General features: G+C 48.8%; 1 long non-coding RNA gene across 1 annotated transcript; it reads right to left on the reverse strand.

The window, feature by feature from the left end:
- Nucleotides 1-9,893: 9,893 nt before the first annotated feature.
- LOC126108941 (uncharacterized) lies at nt 9,894-10,218 on the reverse strand. The gene is made up of 2 exons (XR_007523657.1): nt 10,142-10,218; nt 9,894-9,934 (listed from the first exon to the last, which is right to left on the reverse strand). It is a non-coding gene; the product is annotated as an uncharacterized LOC126108941 (long non-coding RNA).
- Nucleotides 10,219-10,497: the final 279 nt, after the last annotated feature.

Consider the following 10,497-nt stretch of genomic DNA (forward strand, 5'->3'; position numbering starts at 1 on the left):
ATACATCGGAGAAGTAGGAGGCAAAGTGATTGGCGTTACTAAGGGTGTCAGGGAAAGGGTGATCATCATGGAGAAGAGGATAATAGGGGGAGGGTTTAGTTCCGGTAAGGCGACGGAAGGCCAACCAGAACTTGGACGAGTTGATTGGTAGGGTAGCATTTAAACGGGTGCATGCCTGTCGCCAGTCCCGGCATTTCTTAGGCGCGAGAAAATTACGAACGTGACGCTGGAGTTGCCGGTGGCGTCATAGTGTGTCCGAGTCTCGCGTGCGGAGGAAGGCACCTTAGAGACGACAGGATTCATGGAGGAGGAGGACGGCCTGTGGGGGTAAGGTAGGACGGTGGGGGTGGATGGCGACAGTAGGGACGTGGTCCTCCACGGCCTCAGACAAGGTCTGCTGGAGAAAGGAGGCAGCACGGGTGACATCGTCAGGGTGTTGGTAGGTGAAGTGGTGGCTATCGACCTGGGTGGAAAGGGTATCCTGGTAGGCATTCCAGTTGGCACGGGAATAGTCATGGACGTACTTAGAGGGAGGGTCATTACGAGGGTCGGGGCGGGGACAACGACCGTCTGAAATGGTGAGGAGGACAGGGAGATGGTCGCTACCAATAGGCTCCAGGACATCCACCGTCATGCGGCCAAAGAGGTTGGGGGAGGAGAACATCAGGAGTGGAGTTGGATTCGGGACGGGTGTGCTGGGGGATGGGGATGAGGTCGCCTTGAAGGGAGGAGAGGAACCGATGCCACCGCCGTAACTGGGCGGCGGAACGACTATGGATGTTGAGGTCGGCGGCGATCATGTAGGAGGAGAAGGTACGGTCAATGTGGGAGAGGAAGTCGAAGGGAATAGGGGCATTAGGGCGGACATAGATGGTGGCGCAGGTAACGGTATGGCCGGGGAAGAAGAGACTAAGGATCTGGTGTTCGGTGGGGTCAGGAAGGAGAGGTTGGAGCCGAACGGGGAGCTGGCGGTGGTGCCCAATGGCAACTCCGCCACGCACAATCAGGAGGGGATTATCGGAGCAGTGGAGGAGGTAGGGCGAAGTGTGGACGGTGTGGTGGGGTTGGAGGAAGGTTTCATTGAGGAGGAAGGCATCCACGTAGTGGGTGGTAAGGGTGTGCAGGAAGAGGTTCTTGTTGGCGGGAAGGGAGTGGATGTTGTTGAAAAGGATATGGTGCTGTTGCGCCATGACAGGGATTTAAACGGGGGTGTCAATACGGGAGAAGGTGAAATGCACCTGGTTGTTGGAGTAGGTGGCGTACATTTTGAGTTGGAAAATGGAACTGGCGGCGAGGGAGATCTGTTGGAGGGTGTGCGGGCGCTGAAAAGATGAACAATGTGAAGGACGATGGTGAGGAATCTGATGATGTCTTCAGCGGTAGGGGTCGGTGAAGGGAGTTGCCGGGAGGGGTGGGGGCGTTCAGAGGGCGGACAGGAATGGTGAGTTCAGGAGTGGTGGGAGGGGGTCGGGCCTTACACTTCTGGGAGTAAGTAGGATGAGGGAGGTTACAGGTATTACAGGAGGGGGGGACTGGAAATTGGGGCATTGCCATAAAAAGTGGGCTTGCCTACAGTGCGGGCAGGTGGGAGCCTCGCGGCACTCAGATGTCGGGTGTGCATTATACCACAAGCACCTTTGGCAGCGGAGGGACTGAGGATGGGAACGGGAAGGGTCAACTTTATAACGTTGGTTAAAAAGGAGGGCACCCTCCTTCAGGATACGGTCTATGGAGGGGGCATGCTCGGAAAAGACCCGCATAAGGCGGGTGCAGCTGGCAGCGTTGTGGATGTGACAAATCGCACGCACCTCCAGATGGGGATGGGCCTGAAGCTCCGCCAACACCTCCTCCTCCATGATCGTCGGACTAAGCCGAGTGATAACGGCGGTGAGGGTCGGCGGGCGACGCGGAGGTTGGGGTTGGCGGGAGGGAGGCGGGGAAGGAGCAGGGGTTAGGGAGGCATGAGGGCCAAAGTGGGTGACAGGGATGCGGGAGAGGAGGTCTGTGTGGAGGGTAGGGCTGGGGGTGGAGATGAGCACCGAATCACGGCGAGGAGTGAGGAGGGAGATGGGGGCACCAGGAAAATTCTGGCGAAGGAAGAGTGTGAGGTTCTGGGCTTCAAGAAGGGAGGGATCAGGACGGGACAGGAGGTAGCGGTAGGAGGAGGGGGTAGAGGAGGAGGAGGAGGGGGCAGGGACGGGTGGGGAGACATCCATGGCATCATGGGTGGGGGAAGGGGGACGAGGCGGAGCCTTTTTGGGAGTAGAGGAGGCAGGGGTGCCACTGGGGCGCTTGACGGCGGTGGAGGAGGTGTGGGGCATTGGAACAACTGGAATGTGGCGGGGAGGGGCAGGTCCCGGTGCTGGAGTCGGCGCTGGAGATGGTGAGGGCGATGGCGAAGGCGACGGTGAAGACGATGACGATGATGGCGAAGGGGAGAGGGGAGCGTGGGCCGTAGCCCGCCGGGCGACCACCCTGGCGGGGGCCGCAGAAACGGATGGAGCAGAGGGAGGGAGTGGAGGGAAGGGATCAGAGGAGGCGCGGGAGGGAGGAGCCGGAGATGGGGCGACAAATAGGGAGGGAGATGACAGAGTGAGGAGTGGGGGGATGGACTGAGGGGGGAGTGAAGCGGCACACCACGTGATAGTGGTGGCAGCAGCGGAGGGGGAGGTATATACGGTGGCAGTGGTGGTGGCTGTAAAAGAGGTGGTGGGGGTTGACATTATGATAAGGGGGAAAAAACACAGTACTGGACAAAGGAACAAACGAGAGACGGGCAGGGCGACGAGAGACACAGAGGAGAAAGGGACGGAGAATGACGAAGGAGACTGGGGCCGAAGCCCCACTCTGCTGCCGCTGGCGGGGCAACCCGGCTGGCTGGCCGGTGGGGACGCCTCTGCTGCTGCTGCTGCTGCTGGCGGATGGTGGGGACAGCTAGGACCACTGCTGGCCGCTGGCTGCGACCGCTGGTGGCTGCGACCGCTGGCGGGGACCGCTGCTGGCCGCTGGCTGCTGGCTGCTGGCGGGGGCTGGTGCTGGCGGCTGGCGTGGACCGCTGCTGGCTGGACTGCTGCACGCCGACAGGCTGGCTGGCTGGCTGGCTGGCTGGCTGGAACCTGCAACACCTATCGCTTCGATTTGTACCGGAATAGCACAATCGAAGGGCGGTAATCAACTGAATTACCGCCGGAGATGCGAAGGAACTTAGCCTTAGCATTACACAAATATGCAACAATTCCCAGCCAACCTGCGGACTGACGGCTATGACGTTTACAGCTCTTCTGGCCTGGAAAAGTACTGATGAAACCACAACACTGGGCATTATCCACCTCGAAATTTTCGAGCATACACAACACTTCCTATCCTAAACAAGCAACAGTACGACCAATGTAGCTGGAAACATTATGTGACTCGCTTTCTACCTATTACAAGAGTCGAGGGTATCGCCAGGCGGTGAGTTATGCTGACATCTGTTGGCGATGCCAAGCAACACTGGTGCTTTTTCTATGGTTTATTTTATTACACAACAAGACGTGTAGAAGGAAAATGGTGTTAACAACAACATTTCCTTCACTACCTCAATTACTTATTTACACTTTGTTAATAAACAGCTATAAGCGCCCATATTTCTTGATATTTTATGAGGAGAGAACTTCACACAGCGACAAGAGTCGAGGGTATCGCCAGGCGATGAGTCGAACTGACATCTGTTGGCGACGCCAAGCAACACTTGTGCTGAGTGTATCGTTTATTTTATTACAGAGGATGTGTAGAAGCAAAATGATGTTAACAACAACACTTCCTTCGCTACCTCAATTACTTATGTATACTCTGTTTAAAAAATAGCTATAAGCGTCCATATTTCTTGATATTTTGAGAAGAGAATATTTCATACCCAGCAATTCTTGTGGTATATGTATTGGTTATTTAGAGCACCAGCAAGGCGTGTCAGGTTTGTATGGGTGTTGATAGATTGTTAAATTTTTGAAGGGCTAGGATCTTTTGATCCACGCCATTAATACAAGTAAATAGGATGTTGGCGAGTCCGTGTTGCGCAAATGCGCAATGATCATTGACAGTCCGTGATAAAGGTCCTGTAACTTACGAATTGTCTTGTGTCTTCGAACTTAAGAATGAAGTTTCTCTGTCGATCTACTTGCTATCCATTCTCCTACATACATGTACCTCCCACATCCTATTCATTTCACGGAAAGCTGTAATTACGCCCGCCACTCCAGTCTGCTAACTGACCCATCTGTATTGTCCTATCTTCCTCAGTAATTCGCAACACGCATGTCCACATAGCTCTCAAACCAACCCTCAGACTTCGAATAGTTCTCTCGCGTTTGAAACTCACGGGATTGTCTCATTGCTAATAGTTCAAACTGCTAAATGCTGTACTTCTAAACATACCGTTCGCACAGATTGACAGTTTGGTTTCGTAAACATTCATGAGTTCACAGTATAGCAGCCCAGTCATCATCTTCAGTTACCATAAATAAAAACAGCTTTATCCTCTATGATTTCCAACAATTTGGCAAATTGAACGTTGCTTTTAATCTTGGTGAAACTGCATTTCAGGCATACTTTAAGACATTCTACCTTAGGTCCGTACCTCGATTTCTATGTTTTTTGTGCTCTAGATTGCAAAACAACACAGTGGAAAGGAAGCTGCTTGGCATAAAATTATTTCACGTGTTTCGTCTCACCGAATGAAACTCGTTGTCAGTCAATGAGCTAATGATGTCAAGTGGTGGTTAAACGAAATTAATTTCTATTTTCACTCCAACTGGTTTGGAGTCACTCTTCCCTCGCTCCAGTTATGATGACAAGAAGGTAATTTTTATATTATTATTATTATTATCATTCACAGACATAGCAGTGCGTCCGTCGCGTTTAGGAGTAAAGGCCCAGGTGCGAAGAACAGCGCAGGAGGTTAAATGGTTGGGACACTCCACGTAGTGAAAGGGAGAGACGCGAGAGGGCAGCAGTTGGTAACAGTGGCGAGCACTATGCCCCCACGTAGTACGGACAGGTGGCGACAGAGGGCAAGCGCGAGGTGCAGAGCGGACTCGTCTCCAAGTCTTGCGAGTTCCTGCTAGTCTGGTCCTCTACTGCACAGCGCAACTTCACAGAAATCTGACAGAGATTTTATCCCGTTAATAAATAAAACACGTAAAAGTCTGGAACAACGAAGTACGTACTTGTTAACATGCAGCTACACACAATTTCTTATTTTTCAGTAACATGCAAAGAATGGGGAAGGCGAGCGATCTATCAGAGTTTGATGGAGGGTCAGCATGAGCATTTCGGAAACTGCTCCACATGTCGTGTGTTAGAGGAGTACTCTGGTATGTGTTTTCAACAGGTGGCGAACCCAAGCTGAAACCATGCCCAGACGCCTTGGACTTAAATGGCCCCCCCTCATTACAAATGTCGGACTTCTAAGGCTGGGCAGACTTGTAAAACAGGACAGGTGGGTAACTGTGGCAGAAATAAAATATGAGTTAAATGCTGGACAGAGTACAAGTGTGTCTGAATGCACAGTGGACCAAACTAATACTCCTAGCGATGAGCCTTCACAGCCGTCGACCCGTGCATGTACCAATGTTAACACAATGACGTTGGCAACTATGATTGAAATGGGCATGTGACCATTGGGACTGGACGTTGGTGCAGTGGGAGAGAATGATACGATCTGACAAATTACAATACATGCTTCATCTTCCCAGTGAGATGGCAGGAATCTGTCATATTCCAGGGAAAGCGTTCCTTGACACACGTGGTGTAGGATGGAGACGAGCTGGTAGCAGTACCTTTAAGCTCTAGGGAACATTCAACTGGGTATCCGTGGGTCCAGTGGAGCTCGTGCCAGGCACCTCGGTGGCCAAGGGGTATCTCAACATTCGTTGCAGACAACTTACACCCAGGGGCCGCTCCTGTATAGGGTTGCAGGTTTGCGCTACCCTCAAGGAATAATTTTGTTCAACTGTGTTTGCCTTCTGAGCGTTCTATACTAGTGGAGAAGTAGTGCACCGTTTATCTCTTTTGAAATGCCCGGGATCCAAACTCCGAACGCAGCGGAGTTGGACGGAATGTGTCGACAGTGCCAGCGGGTTTGCACTGTGGCTGCAAACGCGGACTTGGGTACTCAGAGGGGGATGCGGGGTGCGGGGGCAACGCTTGACAACACTGTACTCGAATGCAGGCCTTGTGTGTATAAACACCTCACCTGGGCCATCCTGCCACCCGCTGGAAGATTCCCCGAACTCATCCAAAGAGAAACAGAACTATCGGATCTTCGAACAAAGAGGGATCCTCGAGTCACCTTACCAGTTCAGGTGTAGCTGCAAGCGAACTATCTATTTCCTACAGTGAATTTTGAGGCTCAAATGACAATTGAATACGTGAAATAATGAATCAGGTAATTTCACTGCTCTCTGATCCCTTCAGTTCACGGAAGTTTGAAGAAAAATTAGAAATTGAGAGGCTAGGTAGGCCGACTCCTGCTTTAACAATTTCGCAGACCGTTAACACGAAAAGTCACCAATTCAATAGGAAATTTAACTCCGAATTGTGCTACAAGCATGAATGGCTGTGTGGTTATGACATGAAAAATGCCTTATTTTGTTTTCCTTGTTTATTATTTGGAATAGATCTTTCATGGTCTGAACACGGAGTCTGTGACATTCAACACCTCCATGAAAAATCAGAAAACACGAACTTTATTCAGTCCACGTAAATAACGTTGGTTGGTTCAAATGGCTCTGAGCACTATGGGACTCAACTGCTGAGGTCATTAGTCCCCTAGAACTTAGAACTAGTTAAACCTAACTAACCTAAGGACATCACAAACATCCATGCCCGAGGCAGGATTCGAACCTGCGGCCGTAGCGGTCTTGCGGTTCCAGACTGCAGCGCCTTTAACCGCACGGCCACTTCGCGTAAATAACGTTTTGAATATGGAAAGTCTAAGCAATGTAAATATAGCTATCCAATTAGACAATGGGTACAGAAGGTCCGTGGCATTACATAACTAAATGTTATCGATAATGGGTACATATTGAAGCTAATTATTGTCTGTATTCGTTTCTGTGGAACGTTGGAACTTGCCCTTAGAGGATATGATGTGACTGAATCATCTTCCAACCCTGGTGTTTTTCGTTCCTCGATTAATTTTCGTGCAGAGTTAGACTCTGTATTAAAATCGCATTTAGAGAAAGCTACAGTTTTCAAAAGAACCTCAAAAACCATCCAGAATTAACTCCTCCAGTGCATGCTTCAAGTCTGCCAAGGGAAATTAGAAATGAAATTAAGGGCGCTGAGTTTTTGGCCGTAATAGCTGATGAAAGTAGTGATGTAGCCTGTGTTTTCCAGATGCTTATAGTACACTACTGGCCATTAAAATTGCTACACCCTGAAGAAATGCAGATCATAAACGGGTAGTCATTGGACAAATATATTATACTAGAACTGACATGTGATTACATTTTCACTCAATTTGGGTGCATACATCCTGAGAAATCAGTACCCAGAACAACCACCTCTGGCCGTAATAACGGCCTTGGTACCTCTGGGCACTGAGTCAAACAGAGCTCGGATGGCGTGTACAGGTACAGCTGCCCATGCAGCTTCAACACGATACCACAGTTCATGAAGAGTAGTAACTGGCGTACTGTGACGAGCCAGTTGCTCAGCCACCATTGACCAGACGTTTCCAGTTGGTGAGAGATCTGGAGAATGTGCTGGCCACGGCAGCAGTCGAACAATTTCTGTATCCAGAACGGCCCGTACTGGATCTGCAACATGCGGTCGTGCATTATCCTGCTGAAATGTAGGGTGTAGCAGGGATCGAATGAAGGGTAGAGCCACGGGTCGTAACACATCTGGAATGTAACGTCCACTGATCAAAGTGCTGTCAGAGCGAACAAGAGGTGACCGAGACGTGTAATCAATGGCACCCCATACCATCACGCCGGGTGATACGCCAGTATGGCGATGACAGTGCGTTCACTGCGATGTTGCCAAACACGGATGCCACCATCATGATGCTGTAAACACAACCTGGATTCATGCGAAAAAATGACGTTTTGCCATTCATGCACCCAGGTTCGTCCTCGAGCACACCATCACAGGCGCTCCTGTCTGTGATACAGCGTCAAGGGTAACCGCAGCCACGGTCTCCGAGCTGATAGTCCGTGCTGCTGCAAACGTCGTCGAACTGTTCGTGTAGATGGTTGTTGTCTTGATAACGTACCCATCTGTTGACTCAGGGATCGAGACGTGGCTGCACGATCCGTTACAACCATGCCCGTCATCTCGACTGCTAGTGATACGAGGCCGTTGGGATCCAGCACGGAGTTCCCTATTACCCTCCCGAACCCACCGATTCCATGTTCTGCTAACAGTCATTGGATCTCGACCAACGCGAGCAGCAATGTCGCAATACGATGAACCGCAATCGCGATAGGCTACAATCCGACCTTTATCAAAGTCGGAAACGCGATGGTACGCATTTCTCCTCCTTACACGTGGCATCACAACAACGTTTCACCTGCCAACGCCGGTCAACTGCTGTTTGTGTATGAGAAATCGGTTGGAAACTTTCCTCACGTCAGCACGTTGTAGGTGTCGCCACCGGCGCCAACCTTGTGTGAATGCTCTGTAAAGCTAATCATTTGTATATCACAGCAGCTTCTTCCTGTCGCTTAAATTTCGCGTCTGTAGCGCGTCATCTTCGTGGTGGAGCAATTTTAATGGCCAATAGTGTATATAGGTACATCATTAACGGAAAACTAGCAGAAAGATTTTGGGACTTCATAGCACCAGAAAAGCATGATGCCCAGTCTTTGGCACGTCCATCATCTTACAGATAAATAATCATTTGAGGAATTGTCCACATAAGCTAACAGCGCAAACATATGATGGTGTCCATCATCTAACAGATAAATAATCATTTGAGGAATTGTCCACATAAGCTAACAGCGCAAACACATGATAGTGCAGCAGTATGAGTGGTTCGTCACGTGGGATGCAGGGTCTTGTTAAGGAAAAGTTTCCCAGTGCTTCATACATTCATTCTTATGCCCACCAGTTGAATCTCATTATGCTTAAAGCTTCGACCATAGATACTAGTAGACTGGCCTTGCTGTGCAGAAGCTATACGGCTGGTGTGGCTCCAACATAAACCACGTGACTGTTGGCAAAACGTGGCGGGATTTCAAATCAGCGGTCTGCCATCCTATGTTTGTTCGGATTTTCCCCACATTTCTCAATTGACTGCCAAACGCTTCCAACAAAAACTACTTTCTTATTTGTGAAAAATTATGCCAGAACTACATTTGACCTGGATTTGTTCAAAGTACCATTTATAAAATCTAACAAATACATCGAACGCCACTCTGATGGGCAGCGGGACGAAATTACTATAATCTATCAATTATAGTAAACTGTCGTTAAAATTCTTTTAAACAGTGAGAGTGGGCTCGTGTCAAAACTTTAAACATTGTATTCGCCACGTTCCGAGCTCTAGTAACTTATAAAAGAAAATGGCCTATGGGAATTATGTCAACTATAGGTGTCAAAATTGTTTACTTTAGGAGCAGGTCCATTTTAGAGTATCAATTTTAGGTGCACTTCAAAGGTTCAGTTCCCACTATTTTTACAAAAGTTTAAACTATTAGTTTAAAAAAAATTATATTTTAGATGGAAGGTGAGACTTTGCAGTTTCAGAAAATAATTTTGGAGCCTAGGTTTAAAAATGACAGACACTGTAAATACAAATTATAGATATACATTGTAAATAATAACTAACCTATCAAAACACTTCTCCTCGAAGTGCTTCGAGCAAAGGCGCGTATGTGCAAACGGCTTAAAGTTTTTCCGTTTCAAGGCCTGTATCCAAAGCTGCCTTCGGTTTTCATCCTTACAGAACCTATGAGTAGGAACGAGAAACAGTTATACTTACTTCTGTAACCGAATCATCACAGATACTTTCCAAAATGTAATATGAGTCTGAGTTTACAGGCATCACTTTCAACACTTTAATTTAAGTGATACTTCATTTCAAGTCTAAAAAACATATAAAAGTCACTTCAGCAGATTTCAATAAACGCATCTGCACTATCTTAGACACACTTACACGTGAAATGTAATGCCATTTCCCCGACAAAACGCTGAGTACAGCCATAAGCGCAACACGAAACAACCATGTTTTGCCAACATTCACGTGACTTCAGCCCAGAGACGTTGGAGCCACGAAAATGACGTCAGGGCCAGTCTATTATATTTATGGTCGAAGGCTTAAAGCCGCTTCCATTAATAAAAATGTAAGGATATTCTTCACCAAACTTCAGGGACTTTGCAGCTTCTTTTCAGCATCTCCTCAAAGGACAGCAGTTCTCGACGAAACAGTACGAAAACGACTGCCACGTTCAGTGTCTACTAGTTGGAATTTTCAGTCAAGGAGCGTCAATACCGTTTTCGACTATAGGAAAG

This window comes from Schistocerca cancellata, chromosome 11, assembly GCF_023864275.1.
Source record: "Schistocerca cancellata isolate TAMUIC-IGC-003103 chromosome 11, iqSchCanc2.1, whole genome shotgun sequence".
Taxonomy (NCBI): domain Eukaryota; kingdom Metazoa; phylum Arthropoda; class Insecta; order Orthoptera; family Acrididae; genus Schistocerca; species Schistocerca cancellata.